At 51.2% G+C, this 21,075-nt stretch overlaps 1 long non-coding RNA gene across 2 annotated transcripts; it reads left to right on the top strand.

Moving 5' to 3' along the window:
• Positions 1 to 436: 436 nt before the first annotated feature.
• Positions 437 to 20,819, top strand: LOC105722077 (uncharacterized). Of its 2 annotated transcripts, none has more exons than XR_001108488.2 (3): positions 437 to 598; positions 6,706 to 6,881; positions 8,075 to 20,819. It is a non-coding gene; the product is annotated as an uncharacterized LOC105722077 (long non-coding RNA). The 2 variants fall into 2 exon arrangements; XR_001108487.3 differs by having other exon boundaries at positions 437 to 2,006.
• The last annotated feature ends 256 nt before the right edge of the window (positions 20,820 to 21,075 follow it).

The raw sequence follows: 21,075 nt of genomic DNA, 5'->3' as shown, positions 1-21,075 counted from the left end.
TGTGGCCAAGGAAGCAGAGTGTAGGCCCAACTTTTTTTGCCTTGTTTGACCAGCCTTGGCACTGCCCTCCGACTCTCCAGGGGAAAAGCTGCAGTTCTGCTCTTGCAACACAAGGAGCAGACTGGAGAATTTAGATCTGCGTCACAGAGCTCAGAGAGAGAGAGAGAGAGAGAGAGAGAGAGAGAGAGAGAGCAAGCAAGCTCCGTCGATAGGTCTGCTAGCAACAGCCGTGCTGCAGCAGAGAGAGAGAGAGAAATCAAGAAACAAGTCATAGCAACACCGGCACCAGGTTCTGCCAGCTCACTTGCTGAGCGTTCAGAGATCTGTCGGGGCCAGAGGCCTCTGGGTAGCCTAGGCTAGGAGATGACACGCAAGGTGGCACGGGCGGTTCCCGCGGGGAGGAGGTGGGGTGGTGGTGGGGGGCAGGGGTGGGAGCAAGAGGTTGCGGGGCAACAGTGGAAGGTTTGACGGGACCAAATTCTGGAACATTCGGGACTGCGGCACCTTACGGCGGGACCGAGATTTGGGTCTGCGCAGGCGACGATGGGTGGTCCAACGGGCTTCAGGACTTGATGGCGTAACCCCCTTCTTCCCCCACGTATGTATTTGCTGGGATCAGGGACGCTGTCTCTGTGTATGTGGGTGCTCTGTCTTTCTCACCTTCTTTTTCGATTTTTGCTATTTATTTCTCTGAGGGAGGGTTTTTTCCCACTTTAATTTCTTTCCCCTAGTGTCAGCTGCTCAAGCCTGACCGGGGTAGAGGAGAGAGGAGTGAACCATCCCCTGCTTCCCACCTGACCTCCCAGCCTTTACCCTATTTCCTTCTAGTGGACAGATAGACTGGTTCTCCAGGTTGTTTGGGTGTCAGCGTCCATCTGGCTGTCCGTGCAGGTCTTACGTGGAAGGTAGGGGAGTGAGAAGTGCCGAAAAGACAGAGGGACAGTTTTTTCCCAGGGGTTGCCTTATTGAAAGGTCTGGCCCTGGGAATCTGAGGCTTGTGGGGAGCCGAGTGGCCAGGGTGGGGTGTGGGCTGGGAGAAGTGGGGTAAAGCTGGTAGGTTTGTCACTGCGTAGTTGGGAAAAGTGGGGAATGGTGACGCAGTCACTGTTGCATCTGGTTAGGAGCTCTTGGGGGACAGGTAGTGAGGCTCCTGGGGCCTCTGCGGCCAGCTGAGAGGGGTTAAGGATGAGCTGAGAAGGGAAGCTAGCATTTAGAGATTAAATGTCATCCTTTTGGCGTTGGAAAGTTGTTTACCTTGCGCTCTCTGTGTCTCCATGTTGGCTCCCTTCCAGTTCACATGTGATGGCCTTCCCTGTACTGCTGCATCATTAACTAAGTGACTGAGCTGGCCTTCCATTGGCCAGGGGAGGGCTCTCCCTCCAGACACTTCCTCTGATTGGTGGGTGGGCCAATGGCAGGTGAAAAGCTTTTTGTGATTGGCTCAGCGCAGGGTATCAAATCTGAATTTGCATTTCACTTGCTTAAAGGGGAGGGGGGAGAAGCCCAGCAGCTTTCTAAAATCTCTTTAGGGGTGTGCGTAGGCTCCTGTGTCTATGCCTGCTTTTGACTGCCCAGTTGAAGCCTCTTCCTATGCCTTTTAAAATTTCATACAGTATAAGGAAGAAGAGCTCAGGGCTCCCAAAACTTTATTTAGAGGGAAGAATGCTAGAGAGATGGGTGTGCAGAGGGTTGACCAAATTGGAAGAAAATATTTATCCTGTAGTTTGGTGTTGAAAAAGGAAATTTTCCAATCAGCCACACCTCAGTGTTGCGGCAAAATAATTCTCGGCTCCCCTGGAAACGCATGGGCAAGGTAGGGCAGAGCTGCTGCTGCTGATATTGCCACCACCCTGGGCTTCCTGCTGACTCTGGGCTACTCCCTGGGGACAAGAGATTTGCATTGACGTCCGGGGCTGTCCAGAGGCCCATAGGAGCCAGTTGTGAGCTGAGCCCAGTATGGGAAAGATCTACCTTCTGGAAGCTACTACTACTTGGTGCTTGGAAAGGTGAGGATGGGGGACTGACCCCAGGAAATTGCTTGGAAACTGCGTATTTGGTGGGATTTCCAGAAAAGTCAGTGGGAAATGGGTGGTTTGGATGCCCTGGGTTAGAAAGGTTTGTCAGTCTAGGGAATGAGGAGAGTCAGAGTAAAACTAGGGCAGCAGGCTGTTCGCCTCTGGTTGGGGGAGGGAGGCCTCGAAAAATCAGGGTCCCTGCTCTCTAACCTGTCCTTGTCGCAGGTCTCACGTTTGTGGGGAGGGGGTTTACCAAGCGCTGCGCCATGCGCAGTGGCCCCCACCCATGACTGCGCATCTGGGAGCGCAGTGCGCCCTGGGTCTCTGGCCTAGGACGAGCACCGCCCTTCTTATTACATAACTGAGGGCATGGCACGCGCCTTCTCGGCCCTTCCTTGCAACCCTACCTTCTCACTCCCCAGGGCCCACAGAGCTGGGGAGGGTCTGACTGGGGAGCAGTGGAGGACTGCAATCCCTGGGAGGGCTAACTCTTGTCCAGTTAGTGGCAGGAGCTAAGCTTGAGGACAAAAGTGGTTTTCTAGCCCCATCTTGGTGAAGGGGCTGCAGAACATCCTCTTCTGAGTACCCCATATACCACCTATGGCCCCTAGGGCCTCTCTGGTGGAGGGGGTGGCACCCTTCTTTCACTCATGTCCCATCTGATTTTTGAGAGGATGTTTCTGAAGGAAAAGATGTGATGATTATGGGGGAGCTTGGTTGGGAGGCAGTTTTGACAGTTTATGCCCCTTGTCACTGGCTTCTCCTCCTTTTCCTGAGTGGGTTTATGATCTTTCTGGACTCCTCTGATGAGCTGCCATTTTGGAGCCATTTCTGCTGGTCTCCGACATGGTGGCGTTGGTTTTTCTGTCCTGCTGTGCCAGTTCCGCAGAGTGGGCGGGGGGCGGGGGCTATGACGGAGGAGGGGAAGGGGGGGCAAAAGCACAGCAGAGGCGGGCGCAGTGGTGGCTGCCGCAGTGAAGGTGGCTCCAGGGGCAGAGCCGCCCAGTCCCACTCTTGGACACAGTTCTGGGTGGGGATTCAGGTGGAAGGTGTCTGGGTAGGGGCTCACTATCTGGGCCCGGCTTTGCCAGAGTGTGGGTTTCCCACGTCCACATCAGCCTGAGGCTTGGAGTAGTTAGGAAAAGCTGAGTGTCTGGGTGAGAGTGGAGGCAGAGGCTCAGCAGCTCATCTCAGACGTGTCAGACCCGTGGTTTGTGTTCCCCAAATAGGCTCTGTCTCCAGCAGCCTCCCCGTGGGGACAGGGAAGTAAGGTCCATGGCAGATGGTCCTGCCTGCTTACTGTTTTTCTTCTCTGTTTCTCCTCCATGCCCCCTGCCAGTGCTGTGGTTCCAGCTGTAGTCCTCTTGTGAGGCTCCCCGCTGCCCGTTCCCCCTCTCTCCAGGCCCTTCTGCGTGCAGCGGCCATCTTGTCTTTCTTGCTCAGAAAGTTAAAATGGTTTCTCATCATTCCCAGAGTAAAATTCCTTTCCTTTAGCGTGATGTTCAATGCTATCCGTAACTGGCCTTAGCTTTCCTGTACAGCCTTACCTCTCTCAGTTTCTCTTGGTGGACCACAGGTTCCAACAAAACCGGGCAACTTCCTTTTTCTTGCTTTTCCTAAGTGTTTTCACCAATGATGTTTTCCACGCCTCCTCTCCTCTGCATCCACCTGTGGCAGTCTCACTTTCTCCATGGACCTCTCCTGATTTCCTTTGCAAGCAGCAGTTCTCAGAACCACCCCCGCCCATTCGGCCGAACTTGCACACGGTCTGTCCCTTTTTATGGTATTCTTGTTTTGTTATGATTCTTCGTGTATAAGTCTTATGTCACCTATTAGATTAGGAGCTCTAGGAGGGAGGCTAGAGAAAGGCGAGGGAAAAAAAAATACCTATTTTGTGCCTTCTGTTTGACAGATACCATGTTAGACACTTTTCCTGCAGTTATTTCATTTATTTCTTTCCATAGCCCTGTGCGGAGCGTCCCTGGTCTTCCAACGTCTTTACATTTTTCTTCTCTGAACTCTTGTTTACAAGATGCCTGTTATGAAGTAGATCCCCAAAATTTGTCTATTTAAGGAATTTTGTAAGTCCCTAATGCTCTGGGGGAGTTTGGGTGGTCAATCTTGTGTCCATGGTCTGGGTCACCTAGCTGTTCCTTGACACCGTCATTAACTTTCTCCTCTTCCTTTGTGGTCAGGTTCACTCAAGATGATGGGTTTTTTGTTTTTTTGGGTTTTTTTTTTGTAGCTGAAATTGATGGGTTAACTGACTCAGTTATCCTGGTTGCCTTCCTCCTACAAGAAGAGGGAGAGGTGGAGTGGGGTATAGCAACTTCAAAGCCAGAATAAGCTCCAGAATTAGAGAGCAGGGAGCGAGCAGACACACTGGACTTGGATAGACCTAAGTTTTCATTGTGATCCTGAGTCTTCTTAGCTGGGTCACTTTAGACAAGTCATATGATTTCTCTAAGTTTTCGCGTCCTCGGTCAGAGAGTTGGAGCCATTATAACTGTCATACAGAAATGCCTAATACATTGGCAGCAAATAGGTTCCCATCCCTGCCTAGTGGTTTATCAGGGACTTCAAAAGGGAGTGCAGAGGGGGCTAGAGAAGAAATGGGGGAGACGGGAGCTCCTGTGCCCTAAGTGGTGTCATAGCAAGGGCAGGGAGGAGGTAACTTAGGCATTATGCACCTCAACCCTGCAAGGCGGTGCTGTCTCCCACCTGGCGTAAATACCCCTTTACTTCTGCATCAGGAGCATGCTGTGGGCACGGAGTTGTGGGGGTTGCTGACGGCAGAGGGAGGGTCAGTGAACCTTCCTGGGAGTCTTCTCGTGGCAGGTTAGTTTCCCTTCTTTCCGAATCTCAGCAGTGGCTGCCTGCTTCCTGATGCTGCTGAATCCCGTGGGAGGGGAGTTGGGCACCCTGAAGCCCCTCGTCACCACTTTGGGGGCCGCGGAGCAGAGAGTGACGACAGCCAGTGAGTCGTCAGTCGACGGCAATGGGGACCCTGGTGGCGGCTGCTTTGTTGTTTTTTTCCTCTTTGGAAGATGACTCAGTGTATCGGGAGCCGGGAGATGGAGCTCTCAGCAGAGTGGCCAGGATGTTCTGTCAACATGAAAGCTGCAAAAACAGCTTGGGGCTCTGAGCTGATCCTTAGCCTGGGGTCATTTTCAGGGAGCACTGGACAGTGAAGGCACCCGCTGCCCGGGCATCGGGATGGGGGCGACACCAGGTAACTCAGCAGGGCTCTGTGAACTCTTGCATTTAGAGTCTGAAAAGAAAATAACAGCTGTGTGTGTTGTTAGATGAGTTTGGCAAATAGGGTCATTTTTTGAGTTCTTCCCCTTAGTCCCAGAAGAGCCCTTTGGGATTTCTCACTGTGGCTGGTTGTGACCGTCTTGGTGGTCACTGCCTTGAATGAAGGGCGAGTCGCCTTTTAGGGTGGGGGCGGGCCAGAACGACCTCAGTGAACGCGGGCGCGCCTGGACCCCGGGAGAAGTGGCCGTGGTGGGGCTGTGGCGTCTTCAGCGTCCTCTGCCGCGCGGCGCTTCAAGATGGCGGAGCCGCATCGCCATCAGTGCACTAAAGGCCGGCTCTTGGGCAGCCTGCGTCAGCCTCCCCTTTCCTTATTGACCCAAATCAGAGCTGCTCTTCTCCCCTTCGTCTTCCTCGTCGTCCTCTGAGGTGAAACAGGGGGCCTTGAGTACTTGACCCTTTTAATTTTGTTTGCGTCATCATGGCGGCTGCGGGTTCTAGGCTTTTCTCGATACCGCAGCCTTGCGCTATAGGCGCGTGATCCCCCCGCCCCGCCCCGCCCGGCCCCGCCTTGCCCCGCCCTTTTGCGACGGAGAAAGAAGATGCGTCTCTACCGCCGAGGAATCCCGGCCAAGCCATCGTCCCCTTTCTTTCCTCTACCTCCTCAGCCAGAGTGTGGGGCAGAGGGGCAAGCAATCGCCTATAGGGATGAGGGACAACCTGGCCGAAGCCCCCTGCCTCCTTTCGCCAGGTACTATTTTTCAGTCTCAGGCTTTCCCGCTGATGATGCTAGCAGTGACATTTGTCACTGAGCACCTCCTCTTCTCTCCAAGGACCTCCCAGGGTGACTCATTTGGGATCTCTGGTAGGAGTGGCTCCTGGGCCTTGGGAGCCAGAGCAGGACAGGGAGATGTGACCAGGTCACATGAGAGAGTTTAAGCAGGACAGAGGATGGGAGCCAGCCGTCCCCACCCAGAGCACAAAGGCAGACACAGCCCCTTCGTGTCATGTTATGCACCCGAGTAGAGAGCAGCTTGACCTAAAAAGATTGTATGTATTTGGACATTGGAACCTTTCGTGTCTCATTTTTTCTTTTTTGTCTGAAGCTGTGTTTATGATAAGAGCCTGGATTTTGGGCTTCAGGCAGCTCTGTGGTCTCTCAGGTTCATTTTCTGAAAGAGGTGGTAGACAGGCCCTCCTTCATCAGACCCTGTACCCTCTATTACTGCCCTTTCTCCAGGACGTAGGACCCATGTCATTTTGCCCAACATTGTCTTGTTTCTGTCATTGGGTGGTGGACAACACCTGAAGGTCATCATCCCACAGCCACATACTAACCCTAGATGGGACCCGGGTTGGGATCTGCTCAATTCATTGCTTGGCTGGCTCTGTGAGCTGAGCCCACCTATCTTCCTTTCTCTCTTCTTCCTCACAGAGGACTCAGGAGAATGCAGCTTGCTTTGTGAGTGGGTGACAACCTCTTGGCGACTCAGGCTCAGCTGAGGATGGTGCCAGTGTGCCGGAGACAGCCGTCATACTGCCGGATAGAGTGGCTCACTTGCATGTATTTGGAACAAAAAAAGGAGATGCCTGGCAGCCCCACACTCTGCAGTAAGTATTCGTCTGCATTCTTTTACATTCCTTTATTTCTTCGAACATCAGAAATGGATAGATGTTTATTGAGCCCAGCCACCTGCTATGCCTTCTTCAGTCTTCTCCCACACACCCCGCCCTTAGTCCTCCAGAAGAGAGGACTAGATTGATATTCTCATGCTACTGGATAGCTGCAGAGAGGCTAGAATTTGCTGTTCAGCCCCCACACATCCCCCTCACATTTAGGAGAAGTTGATTTTCCCTAAAACGGAGCCAACAGCCTGTGTCCCTCAGTGAGGAGTGTTAATGGGCTGCCTGGAAGGACCCTGCGTGCCCTCACAGCCCCTGGCCGGGAAGTGAGGCTTCCTATTGGCTGGCAGCGGAAGGATGGTCCTTGCCAGCACCTAGCATGGTTCTCTGCCAAGTTCTAGCTCCACATCTCCAGGCTGGTAGGAACCTAGACTATATATAGCATTGTGCTAAGCAATTCTTATCAGACGTGTCTGCCCTCCCCTGTGGGAGTGGAGCACTTCTATCAGAGAACCAGAACCTAGAGAGCATGAGCCATCTCCAAGGGCCCTTTAATCTGGGAAGGGGTGTTTGTGTGTATGTGTGTCTCTGTGTGTGTGTGTGTGTGTGTGTGTATGTGGTCTGTGTGTGTCTGTCTGTCTGTCTGGTTCAGGACTGCTTACTTTCCTCCTGTATTTCAGATGCTGATAGATTGAAAGGTCATGCTAGATGAGGGTGCTGATGCGGGATGAGGTACAGGAGGGGCTGATAGCTCTCCAGTAGATCTTGAGCTTGGAGGGAGAGAAGCTAGGGGCATGTGGTGTAGCTGAAGGTACAGTTGTGGCCTGCATTAAAGACCAGCCTCTGCTTTCTCTTCCTGCTTTCCTGTTTGTCATGCTTTACCCAAGGATGTCTTTTGACCTCTCTTTTCCTTCTTTCGGACCTCTTGCATTCTCTGCCTTCCTCCACCACTTCCTCCTCCCTTTGATTTTCTTTAGGATATATGAGGGCAAACTCAGTGACTGGCATCCTGGATCTGTGTTTGCTCTCCATCCTTACCCCTGTTTGGAGTTTCTGGAGATCTGGCTGCAGTTGGGCAGAGAGGGCTCAGCTGTCCTTGGAAGGAGTTTTGGTGGTGGGTGAGCATGTTGGGCTGGCTGGTTCAGGGCAAGATGGGTTGGCTATTCCCTTTCCTCTCATAGGTGCTGTTGAGCCACCAATTTTTGTGGTTTTGTGACCACAAGTGTGCTGAGTGATGTGACATGACCCCAGTCTTGTCAGTGAATCATCACCAAGTTGCTTATTGGAAACCAGATGCAGCAGGCAAATAGGATTTAACCGCTCCACTACCTGCCTCCCAGGTAAGTCCAGCATGGGCTGCTCCCTCTGGCCTTCCCCCAGCCTCATTCCTTCCCATGAACACCATTTTTCTTATTCCGCGGGGGAACCTCAGACGTCTCCATTCAGAATCTCCCAAACAATTGTTCTCTTTTTTGCATTCTCCTCCTTCTGGCTTTTCTGTGAATGGGGTTAGTAATGAGCACAGGACTGGGGGCAGGATGGGCAGCTGAAGTGGTCAGGCTGTGTGGTTGTGTGGGAGATGGCTGGTAGCATTGCTAGGTGTGGCAGTTGGCAGAGCATTTGGGCCTCCCACAGTAAGTGAATAGAAACTCTCCTTAGCTCCAGCATCCAGCAGGAGGTTCTAGATTTAACCCCTCAGTAATCCTGGGAGCCTTCCTGGGGCCTGGGGATTCTCTTCCCTGTGTAGTCTCAGTGGATGGCCTGTCTCACTCCAGATACATTTTGCCTTGATTGGGCTTAGTCTAAGTTGGTAGTCTAGAGTTTGAACTAGGCTGAGCAGTGAGCTTTAGGACTCTTTCCCTACTTTGGGGGTTTCTTTCAATGAGCCACTTTCTGCCTCTAGGACTTCGTTACCTTTGCCTTAAAAAACAAAATCCCTGGTCCAGTAAGCCATTGCAAAGCATCTCTAGACAGTTGACAAATGCTTTTTGTCTGCCTCACTTGTTGCCGGTCACAATAATAGCAATGGTGATTAAAAATGAAAAATGATGACGGCCTGCAGAATGGGGGAGGTCAGTTGCATCATTGATAAAATTCACAAAGCAGACTCCTGGTGCCTGCCCATCACCAGGAAGTCTCTCTCCTATTGAGTAGATGACTACAGCGCTCTTGGCCAGTAGAGCCAGCTGGAACTAGCCAACAGCAGATTGGTCTGGGCTCTAAAGAGAAAAGGAATGATGTTGGGTAATTTTTGGGGGCACCTGTGGGATCCTACTTCTGGCCACAGTGGTCACCTCTCTCTGCTCATATGTCGCAGTGGGGGTGGGGGTTCCTCTTCCCCATGCTGCTCCCGTCGCTATCCAGGGAAGACTGTTCAATTCTGCTTCCTGTTATTTTCATCTTCTTCTCTGTCCATTTGAGATGAGTCTCTAGGTTGGCTGTGAGCAGCCTGAGGGATCCAGGGCTATTTGGAAGAGTCTGGTGTCTCTTCCTTTAAGGACTCTGACAGGTCTCAGCCCTCCAGCAGTACTGCAGTGAGGGATGGCAGGGGGTGTTAGAATGGAGAGATATTGACTTGGGTGCAGCTGGGGAGACTTAAGCAGAGTGAGCCAAGGCCCTCAAGAAGCATTGGCTAGAGTCTGGCCAGCGCTGGCTGTAGGGCCGGAGCCAGACATAGCTGCTGGCTGTGCTTGGGAGTCTCAGCCCTCACATGTGCGGTGCGTCCCTGGGCATAGTTCTTGGTGACCCCCCTCCCACGAATAGCCCTGTCCTTGGTTAGATTGGGAAAACCAGGGTGGGAAGTAAAGGGGAGGTTGGTTTTACTCCTGGTCATGCAGTTGTCTCTGTGGCCTCTGATGTTTCCAGAATTGGGATTGGTGTTTCCCTGCTGATTTTCCTAGTTTTGTCCCTCATCTGGTTCTGTTCCTCCTTGCTCACCAGCCTGGGTTTTATAGACACGATGTGGGGTATTGTGTGTTGCCAATGAGGCTAACAGAACAGTTGGTATCCCCTGAGAGAGGGACCAACATATCTGGCACTTTTTTCCTTACCTTTGTGAATTTCTGAGGTCTGGGAGCCAGGAGGCAGCGTGGGGCCTCTCCATCCCAGATCCAGCAGAGGTTAACAGAAGCTGGTGACTCTGGAGCCGAGGTGGTGTGGCTTGGCTGGGAGTTGTGGGGGAGAGGCCCTGCCAGGGGCCCTGATTGGTCAGCACCTTCTCTATTCCATTGAATCCTGGTCCGATCAGTGCTGTGAATTGTTTAATGCATATCTTGGCGCTGTCCCCTGGCTTGAGTGTCCCTGAGGTTGCAGCCACAGCTTTAGAGAGGATCTGTACCTTGTGCTGGTCACTTTTTTGGGCATGTTGCCTCCCTCTGAGATATGTAAGAGATACCGCCCTTTCCCACCAGCCGGCTGTCTGTGGGAGGCCCTCATTTTGCTTTGCTTTTCTGAGACTTGGAGTGACTGTGAGGGAAACATAGACTGAGTTTGCTTTCTTACTGGCTCCTTCCACAAGAGCTTCTCATGGGCTGATAAAGCCAGAGAACACCTCCAGGGCCCCACGGCCTATGCAGAGCCCAGTGCCATAGTGTCAAGCCTGTTGGGGTCGAGTGGGGACATGGGGGCAGATAGAGCCACGTGGGTAGGAGATATATGTGGTTAGCTCACAGGAGCAAGCCCAAGAGGGTGTGGGAGGACAAATCCAGTGCTCAGCCGGGACTACCTGCCGTGGCCCAGGATGGATGTGTGCATCTCCTGTGAAGGATTTGCATCTGAGTGCCTGGTGCTGAAGGCAGGATGGTGCTCCGATCAGGGTCTGTAATGAGGCCTGAAGGTATGAGATGGGCATCAGAGTTGTTGGTCCCTAAAGGGAAACTGACCTTTTTTAAGGGCCCTCCTCTCCTTAGCTGATTTCATCCTCAGAACAACCATATGACGTAGGAGTCACTTCCCTTTTATGGTTAAAGAAACTGATTATTAAGTGACTTAACCCAAGTTATGTATTTGGTAAGTGAGGTTGTTGAGATTTAAATCCATGTACTACTTATTCCAAAGCCTCTACTTTCTCTTTACTCTTTTGGGCTGAAGTCAGATGTTTTTTGTGAACTAAAATCCTCAGAGGACTGATGTGAACCAGAGTGAAAGGCAGACACCCAGAGGAACTTTCCAGTCTCTGGGAATGGTTGTGCCGCATTTCTTTTGGGGTAGGCAGGGCAGATGCAAATGCCCTTTGGTAGCCATGGACAGGCAGAGCTGAGCAAGGCCAGTACATGGCATCCGCTGCTGTGTACGGAGCCTCTGCTGTATGCCAGGGACTGTGCTAGGTGCTGGAGATGCAGCACTCGACAAAGCCAAGTTTCCACTGTCGTGGGGCATACGTTCTAGTGTGAGGAGACACTATTAATAGTGATTTTTAAAAAGAATTCAGAAATGTACAGGATAGACATATAAGGAGATTGGGGATGAAAAGGGGGACTCCCCCCACACACATAAGGAGGAGGGTTCAGATGATGGTCAGAGGGATCTAGAGACTCAGGACCTCAGCCACCTGCAGCCACATCAGTTGTGCTTTCCTCCAGAGAGTTAGGACTAACACAGGCTAACCCCCTCTTTTTTCCTAATTACTAGGGAAATCTGTCCAGGGTCCCCATAATAGCTTACAGGAGCTTGTCGTGAGTCAGGGATCAAGCCTTTGGTCTTCAGCAGTCTGGTTTTCTCCCGTCTGCCACGGTTGCCCTTGGCCTTCTGCCTCGCGCCCTCCCAGGCACCAGCTGACTTCTTTCCTCAGGCTGCTCACTGTGCCCCATTCTTGTCCGTGCAGCACAGGGAAATGTGCAGGTTAGTTCTTTGCCAAGCCACTGGTCAAACGTACCTGCGGGAGGCTGGTTCTGAGCTCAGCCTGTCCTGCCAGAAGGAGCCATTCCCAGAGCTAATGATCATGCGATAGGGAAGGGATGGGCGGCAGGCAGAGAAGTGGCCTGTGCCGGATACTTGTTTGAGCTCTGTGTCTTGAGAGGTGGAGGCAGGTTGGTGGTGCTGGGGACAGGGCAGGCATGTGTCATGTGTTCAGCGCATGGGCTCCAGGGCTCGGGACTTGTTTACTTGGTGGAAGAGGCGGTGGCCCCGTGGAGTCAGGCCATGTGATTCTTCGCTCCTTGGCTGATCATGGACAACTGACCCACCGGGACTGCACACACTGCCATCTGCTGCCAGGGGTCTGAAGTTGCACAGGAATGAGATAGTATAGTTAGGGGTGCTCAGGGAGGAGGAGGGTCAGGAAAGTGGGGTTTATGTTGCTCCGTGTTGAGGAGTCAGTAGACCTCGATTCTTGTTCTAGCTCACTTTCCTCCTTTGAGCTCCAGTTTCATTATCTATGAAATGAGGCGATGGAACCAGAATGTCTTTGGAGGTTGCAGCTGTATCTTGGGGCCTCCCTGGCTGTTCATGGAAATATTTCTTAGCCAACAATTCAGGATGAGGAAAACTAGGCCCAGGTTTCCACAAGAGAAGGCGAGGGATCTTGATGACCTATCTCAGAGCAGCTGAAGAGACACTGTGGGAATTAGTGTGGGTACGTGGGTGGAAGGAGGTAGTTTTTGAAGAATCTCCCAGAAGTGGAAGCAGAGGACTGGAGGTTTCGCAAAAGTGTTGATGAAGATCCACCAGGTGGCAAGGGACATGGCTACGGGCTTTCCCTGGGAGGCTTGTTGGAGATGGGGCATGTGGGAGCTGCTGGAGCCTCTTGCTGTCCTGCAGGGGGCCAACCCGAGAGACCCTGCTCTAGAAAAGAAGCTCCATCCTGTCTGGCTCTAACCCTGGAGAGAGAATGCAGCTGTGCAGATTGAGGAAGGTCATCTGTTACAGGGTCTGTGCCCTTTGCTGTCAGGAAGTTTTCCTTTATATTTAGCCTTTTCTTTTCACGTGTTTTTTGAGGCCCTCGACTAAAATACTAAATTTTAAAAATGACAATGACAAAAAAAAGAAAAAAGAAACAAAAATATGTCAGAGTTACTGGTTCCATTTTGGCTTTTTAGTCTTGAGTCACTCTTAAAAAGATAGCAAAATAAAACACATGTGGTAAAGCCCAAGGTCCCAGGCCCAGCCAAACTGGGGCTAGGAGTGGCTGGGACTCTGGCCTAGCTTCCCCGTGGCAGTGTTAGTCCCAGACGTCCACCACTGCTCCAAGGCTGTGTGGGTAGGAGCCCCTGGGGCTGAGGGGGCACATTGTGCAATCTGCTAAGCAGAATATAGAGTTTTAAAATAGCTACATTTCTCCAAGACACTATCTGCTTGCTACTTTGTGGGATGTTTACCTGGGATTAATAATAGCTGAGTGCCACCCCACCGCCAGTATGGAATAGCAAACAGCCATCTGGGCTGGGACTCAGGCAGGAGAGGAATGGAGTCATAACCATCATACCAGCTCACATAGTTCTTTTCACACTTGCTGGCTCATTTGGTCCTCACACAACCCTGAGAGGATAGGTGGTCTTATCCTTGTCGTTGGTGAAACTGAGCCAGAGAATCAGTTCTGCCAAGATCTAACTGCTTGCAGCTGTTTCTTGTGGATCTCCCACCCAGGTCTTCTGACTTCAGCTGTCATTTCCCTGGGTTCTGATTAGTGGAGCAGGGATAGGAGTAGGGGAGTGGAGTCTTCAGCAGTTTCCTTAATTTCTGAAGGCCTTAGAGGGCCTTTCTATATGTTGAAAGGGAAACGAAATATCAGCATGTCCAGGTCTCCAACTCTTTGATTCTTTAGACTTTTTGGAGCTCTTGTGAGAACTGGCTTGCACTTCTTGGCTGGGAAGCCAGCCACTCACCATGTATTCTTGGAGAGCTTTCCTGCATTTGGAAGCTTCTGGAATATGTGATACATCAAACCACTGTGACATATCTCTATGGTGCCTCACGCCTATGCACACAGGTGTGCTTCTGCTGAGTCCAGCTCAGAGATGAGGCCCAGTGTGGGGTCTTTGAGATTTTTCCAACACATTTGTAAGGGATGCCCTGAGCCTTGCCCAGCATGCATGTTGTGTGTATGCTACCTGTTTGTTGACTAATGTACAGTACCTGCTGGAAACCTTGGCTAATGTACAATGTAAAGTAAGGGACTAGAAACAGCGGCTTCAGCTCTGAGTGTCTGCCTCATGATTGGCTTGGAAAAGTATGGCTTACCCACGGAGAGAAAGGTGGGTAAGCCCTACTGACTCATGGGTGTCAGTTTTCCTTAAAGGCAGAGCATAACTCCCACTCTTTGTAAGAACTGCTGAGGCAGAGTACTAGACAGCAGGACTTCTTGGCCAGTTAGCCCTCTGAGTGACCTTTATTTGAATAGACCCAGAACTCGTATGAAGGTGGAAATAATGATTTATCTTTATTTACAGCTAATTTAGCCACGATGGTTTAGGCTTTTTTGGGGGGTATTCCTTCAGGACGATTGAGGCTGGACAAGGGCAGTGTGCGTATGTGTGTCTGAATGTCTGGCCTTTTGTATTTCCTGAATGCATCCTTGGTTCATATAGAAGTGCTGGGGAATCCACAGCAGAATTGTTTTAGTGAGTGAAGGCTTCTGTAGCTTCATGTGTGAAGGTTTGTCATGTTGGACCCAGTTCATTCTGTTCACCTGAAGGATAGAAAAGAGAATGGGCAGAACTTACAGCAAGGAGGGTGATTTGGGCTGGACTTCTGGGAGAACTGTGCATCACCTCTGCTGAGGGGTCCTGAGGAAACACGAAGCCTCTTTATTTGAGGTAGGAGACTGGGTGTGCTCCACAGGATCCTCCCAGTCCTGAGTCTATGGCACTTCGAGATGGTCCCTGGATCAGCATGAGGTGTGGGTGCCAGGATCGAGAGCAGGCATCTCTCTCCATTTTTGCCTTCTGCCTTCAAGGCAAGCCCAAGCTGGGTGGAATTGAGGAGATGCATGGGCAGGGTGCACCAATATGGGCGTTGAACCTGGAACTTTGACCTCATTTCCCTTTGCAGAGAGAACTTCTGGCACCGATCTTATAGGAACTGGTATTATTTGCATATAATAAAAGAGAAAGACACGTTGTCCCTCATCTTTTCCAGCAAAGAGCCCTAAGCTGCTCTAATCCTATGGTAGAGAGGGAGGAGGGCCGTGTAGAGGACACAGGGCCAGACATGGTTTGCCGGGAAGAAGGTAGGAGGTGGGAGAGGAACATCTCAGGGCAGACCCTCAACTCTGGGAGCCACAGGCATTGCCTGCTATACTAAAGGCACAGGGATGTGTTCAAATGGGCATCCTATTTAGAGGTAATCCAGAGTCTGAAATAAATCAGTTAATGGCTAAATGAGAGTTGTATTAAATATGGAAAAACATATATTCTTTTGTGTCATCACCACCTACAGATTTAGCATCAAAAGGCCTGACAGGCTGAGGACAGTGAAATGGGTCCTGTCCATAAGATGATGCTTATTTATAGTGACTTTTTTCTCTTTCCGTTTCTGTTTCCCACTCTTTCTTATTGCTTAGGTCCACGTGAATATTTATGCAGTTGTGTTGTTATTTCCTTGGGGTACCATTCTTCCAGTGTCATTGGCATCAATGAATGTGTGACTTTGATTTCAAGTATAAACAAACCACTGGCTCACGCAGGGATGAGCCATCTCGGAGACAAGGGCCCTGGCGGCAGCTGCCTGGAGACGCCCTTCCCCCCATAGACCTGGACTGTTTCTCAGCCAGATGCCTGAGTGAGAGTCAAGGGTGTCCTTGCAGGGACCTGCTCAACCCCACATCATGTGTCCTGCTGGGAGGGGTGGTGCTCACACATGCATCTTCCAACCTTATTAGCTGGTACTGCTTTTCAGCTTGACCGGAGGAGTGGTGTTGGAAGTGTGAGACTGTTCATCCCCTGCTAGGTAAGAAGGGTGCCAGAGAGGAGAGGGGCTGACAGAGAAGAAGGGAACACAGGCTTCTGCCTGCTAGCCTGTCTCCAAGACAGGTTAACTTTGTGTTAAGAAGCAAACTCATTTAATCTTTTGGCCCAAATAGAAGTTATTTGTATTTTCTCTCCTCTCTTTTCCCTCCTCTCTCTCACTCCCTCTCCCTCAACTCCCCAGCCTCCAAAGAATTTAATCTGCTGGACAACAAACAATACTGTTATAAAACTTTGAAAACAAGAGGGCGCGGCCTCCCTGACAAGGAGAAGGGCATGCCGGGTAATGGCCCGAGGGAGCGTGCCAGGCCTGAGATGGAGCCGGGCGAGAGCCCAGTTGGCTGGGTACCTGGGTGCCTGCCCCTGCATAGCCCACTAGCCGCGCCATCCCCGGGCCAGAGGGGAAGGAACTGAAACAAAAGCGAGGGCAGAGAAGAGCTTGAAAGGGGAAGTTGTCCGTGTCCCCTCTCTGTGATCTGACGGGAATGCAGTAGACTGTGAAACTTCCTCCTCCACCGCTTCTCCCTTGCCCCTCCTTCCTCCTCTCTCCTCCTTCCTCCCTCCGTTGTCCTCTCTCCTCCTCCTCCCTTCTCTTGCTACTCAGTGTTCTTGAGCCTGGCAGACAGAGGTCCTGATAACAGAATGAGGCTGGAATAGCACTGTAGATGCAGCCACCAGCTGGGCCAATCAAAGTGGAAGGAGAGAAAGTGGGCTCATAGTTGGCTTTGGACTCAGACCAACCCTCTGTCTGGCCCAGCCTCCCTCCCTTCTGTTAGGGAACTGGAACCACATCACATCACAGGGTGTGCCCAGTCCATGTATGTGGACCAGGTGAGTGCCCAGGTACTGGGGAGACCTGCCACTTGGAGGTTAGTTCAGGAAGCACCCTGGGCTTCCTGGTGCCCACCTTGGGCTGTGCTCTGGGGAGGGTGTTTGACGTGTTGAATTGCTCTCTCCTTTGAGATGTTATGCTCTCCCTCCAGGGAGGAGCAGAGGCTGTGCTGCAGAGGCTGGGGCATGCCTCTGGAAGAGCTCTTGGGAACAGGAACATGCTTCTCCCAGCGAGAGCAGGCATGCCATCTTGTGAGTGTGGTGCCTGGTAGGATACTGCATCTGTTAGTTACTTCTCAGTAGCTGAAGGAGGAGGTCATCCAGCTCTGCCTGGGGGAGGTGGGGAAGCTGGGCTTTGGGGCGTCTCACCATAGTTTCAGTTTCACCTGAAACTATGCACGTTTTAGTCCATTTCCACTGAGTCAAGCAGATGATGTAGGAATGACCAGGGAGCAGTGTTGGTGGTTTGCCTTTGGATCTGCATCGGTTTGGACCCATGAACTGTGTGGTGGGCTTTGTGTTTGTGTAATAGACCATTGGTATAATTTTTCCTCTTGTAGAAAACACTAGCTTCCTTGAAAGCATTTCAGTCATGCCCATCTTCCTCTGCCAGAGTAAGCCCTTCTACTGGGGGAACATGGAGACACCCGGGCTCCAGTCTTCATTCCATTCCTCTTCCTTCCCTTTGCCCTCCACTATCTCCTCCTGTCCCCGCAGCTTATCCCAGGGGCAGGGTAGCCTTGGTGCCTCCTTCCATCCAGCCAACAGTCCTGACCCAGGACCCCCGTGCTGGGACTGAGGCTGGGTTTTTTGTCAGTAGTGTTAAGGGAGGGACAGAAAACTGAACTTTTAGGAGTGCGACTGCCTAGGAACCTAGATCTCCATACCTCTGACCCAGGGGAAGCCAGCAGAACTGATGCTGGGTCCACGTCAGCTTAGAAGCCTGTTACTTACTGCCTTGTTACCTGAGTAGCAGTTTGAGGGGCACTGTAGGTTTGCAGGACGTGATTCCCACACTGGGACTCAGGGCCTGGGAAATGCAGTGGTCCCTGGGTTCTGAGTCCTCTTTTGAAGGCCAACCTGCCAGGAAGGAAGAGCCTGATGGAGGTTTCTGGGGACTTTGGGCCACCCAGTAACTCCATGCTCCCTCCCCTCCACGCTTGGCCCCTCATGCATATACCCTTCCTTTTATCACCCTTCCCTCTGATTCATTAACCACAGCCCCCATCCTGATAGCTAAAGACACAATGTCCAGGCTGCTGCCTAGAATGACAGGAAGCTGGGCTGGCCTTTCAATTTATACATGCGATGGCCTGGGACTGTCTTGAGGGCAAGTCATTCTCCTTTTTCAAAAGAGCCTTCCCCAGGCCCCTCTCTCACCAAGATGAGCTCTTCCTCACTGCCAGGATCCCTGAAATCAGCATTCCCAGAGGGAAGAAGATGGCCATCTGGGCTTGGCTTCCGGCTCCCCCCATCTGGCTGGAACACACATCAGTCACGTAAGTAACTGTGACTCAGCACCCAGCGCTGCCTTGGCAGAACCTCCCCACATTCTGGATTTGCACACACTGTGGTAGCGCAGCACAAGCCAGCAGGGTTAGGCATCTGGGGGCCAGGGTCTGTCTGTCCAGTGGCTTTGCTTACGGATTTCATAAACAAGGATTCCCTCACCTTCCCATTTGCCTCCCATGTTATTTTTTAGGTACGATGCTAGGCTCTAAAGACAAAGCATCATTTATAGAAGTAGAAGCTATCTTTGCAATCTCCAAACTGTTTTAACCCGCAGCTGTAGATTACATTTAACCCTTTGATGTGTTTGGCCTGCACTAGTTTTTGTTTTTGTTTTGAGACAGGGTTTTACTCTGTAGCCCAGGCTGGAGTGCAGTGGCGCGGTATCAGCCAACCTCTGCTTCCCGGGCTCAAGCAATTCACATACCTCAGCATCCTGAGTAGCTGGGACTACAGGTGCGTGACACCACGCCTGCTAGGGTTATTTTAATGTATCTGATTTTACATACATTTACACAAAATATGGCCTCTCTAGGACACTGTATTTCTGCTGCATGCCGTTGCTGCTTTTCTGTCTCAGGTTTCCTGCCCGAGCCCTCTGAGTGTTTGAACGAGCTGTGAGCAGTCTACCTTACACATGAAGACACTGAGGCCCATTCAGGGCAAGTGGCAGGTCCCTGTTCTCAGAATTAGGGCCGAGCAGGTATTAAAACCTGTGTGTTCTCATTCACTGTGTGCCCAGGGAGATGAAGACACCTTGGTGTGAGAGGAAGCCTCCAGGTAGAATGTGGGCACAGAAATGGACCAGGATGGAGTATAGCTCCCACACCTTTTCCCTGAATGGCAGCACTCACAAGACTGACATGCCCACCCTTCTGGGTGGGTGGTTTTTCTCCCCAGGCAGCCCTGCCAACCCTTTCACTTTCAGCCAGTTTGTTTAGAGTCCTTAGGCTGAGGCAGATAAAACCCGTCACCCTCCTTGGATGGCAGAGCTCTCAGCAGGCTGGGGTTTTCATGGGCTGCCTTCTTACAGGTCTAGGTGGCCTTCTGGCATGGTGCCAGGGAGAGCAAGCCTCTTCCAGCCCTTATCAAACTAACTGGCTGCTTCCTAGTAGGGAACAGCCACCAGCTTGTTTCAGAGAAGAATCATTGCTCAGCTGACTCTGAGAGGAGAAAACTGGTTCTCTTGGGAAGGCTTAGACCTGAAGGGATCCTTTTATCCAGTGGAATTGGAAAGGCAAAGGATTTCAGTACTAACTTGACTTTTTCTCCACTTCTTCTTTTAGAGTGTTCGATTAAAGTCATGCATTGTTAATGGCTTCTCATCTCTTCTTCCAGAGAGTTAAGAGTTAAATTTTAGAGTCCAGGAGTGGGGACCCAGACTGTGGCTTCTGTTAGCTCCCTCAGTGGCAGTGGCTCCCTGACATGTGCAGCCCCTCTGCTTGACTCCAGATGGTCCCTTATGGGTTGCAGGAGAGACGTTAACTAATCACACTGACGACCAAGTGAGATAAGTGGCTTCAAGAACTTGAGGCTGGTTTGGACAACTTAACCTTCTAGCAAGCTGGGCTAGACTTGGGGAAGCTTTCCTGAGCTGAGGGGAGGTTGACTGGGGTTCTGTGCAGTGGGGGTGGGTAGGGGCGGGGCCGAGGGGTGGCAGCTATGGAAGGGTGAGAGAGAGTATTCCAGAAGAGATAAAGCTTAAGCAGGGCCTCTGGATTGTGGAAGGTGGTTTCTGGATCACCGCGGGACACCTGTGTGAGGGCTCATAGGGAGGGGTTTGTGGATGCTGGCAACTAGAAGTTGATAAGGAAAAGTGTGGCCGAAATGAAAAGCAGAAAAGAGAATCTCATTGAATCCCCTCATTTTACAGGATTTGGACTCCTAGTAATAACTGTCCTTAAACACTCACTCCTGACCTTACAGCCCTCGCTGTTTCCTGGTTAACAGGGCCCAGGTGTTGGCTACGGGTGTCATCACTGAGAGCCCTTGTGTGCAGATCTGCCCCCAGCTCTGCCACCTGTGACTGAGGCTGGCCAGTCCCACGGTGGGCCGCAGAGCCTAGCGCTGGTGTCAGAGTCGCTTGTTGCAGGTTCATCTTCAGCGTCTTTCCCACGCCACAGCCGTGCTGGAGAAAAATGGCAGAGGCGCTAGAGGAGGAGAACAAAGCAAGCTGCCCCAGACCACCTGGCCTTCGCAGAACCCAGATCACGCTCCTCTCTCTGCCCAAGTAAAACGTGGTGTAGTCAGTATGATCCCCCTTCAGTGCAGACGTATTGCCTAGGAATTCCCTGCCCCACCCACCCTGTTTTGTTCTTAATGAAGTTCAAGAACAAAATGAGATGATAATCAAGTTATGGAGCAGGCTGCAGTGGGTACAGGGGCAAGAACACAGTCTTTGGAGTTAGATCTGGGATCGGCATTTATTGGTTGTGTGACTGCAGACAAGTTATTTAGCCTCATTAAGGATGAGTTTCTTCTGCAAAAATTGGAATAATTCCTGCTCCATACGACTGCTGTGAGAATGAAATACCACAACTTTTGGTGTTCAAATTCTCTTTTTTACTCCTCCTTCTAGTGACACATACTGTTATTGCCAGGAACCATAAAAATTATAAGCCCGTATCTAGAGGCCTGAAGAGCTGGTAGGAACCGGAAAGATAGTTTCTGTCTCTTTTCTCTTGGTTCTGGTTATCAGAGGAAATACACACATTTTGCTTAGCTTCAAACAGCCGAAAAAGATGATGCAGCAAGGAGATGGGAAATCTAATTTGGAATACAGTGTGCAAATCTTATTTTCAAGCAGATTTTGAAAATAAAACTCAATTCTTTTATGTTAGAGGACTATCTCCTTGATACAATTATAGGGTACCAGTTTTTAAAGTCACATCAGAGTTTAAATAAGATTGCAAATTAAGCGGGTCATATTTGAATGTTCTGAT

The sequence above is a fragment of the Aotus nancymaae genome, unplaced genomic scaffold (genome assembly GCF_030222135.1).
Source record: "Aotus nancymaae isolate 86718 unplaced genomic scaffold, 86718_ANA_hifiasm-v0.15.2.pri h1tg000039l, whole genome shotgun sequence".
Classification (NCBI taxonomy): Eukaryota; Metazoa; Chordata; class Mammalia; order Primates; family Aotidae; genus Aotus; species Aotus nancymaae.
This window is presented reverse-complemented; position numbering and strand designations above follow the sequence as displayed.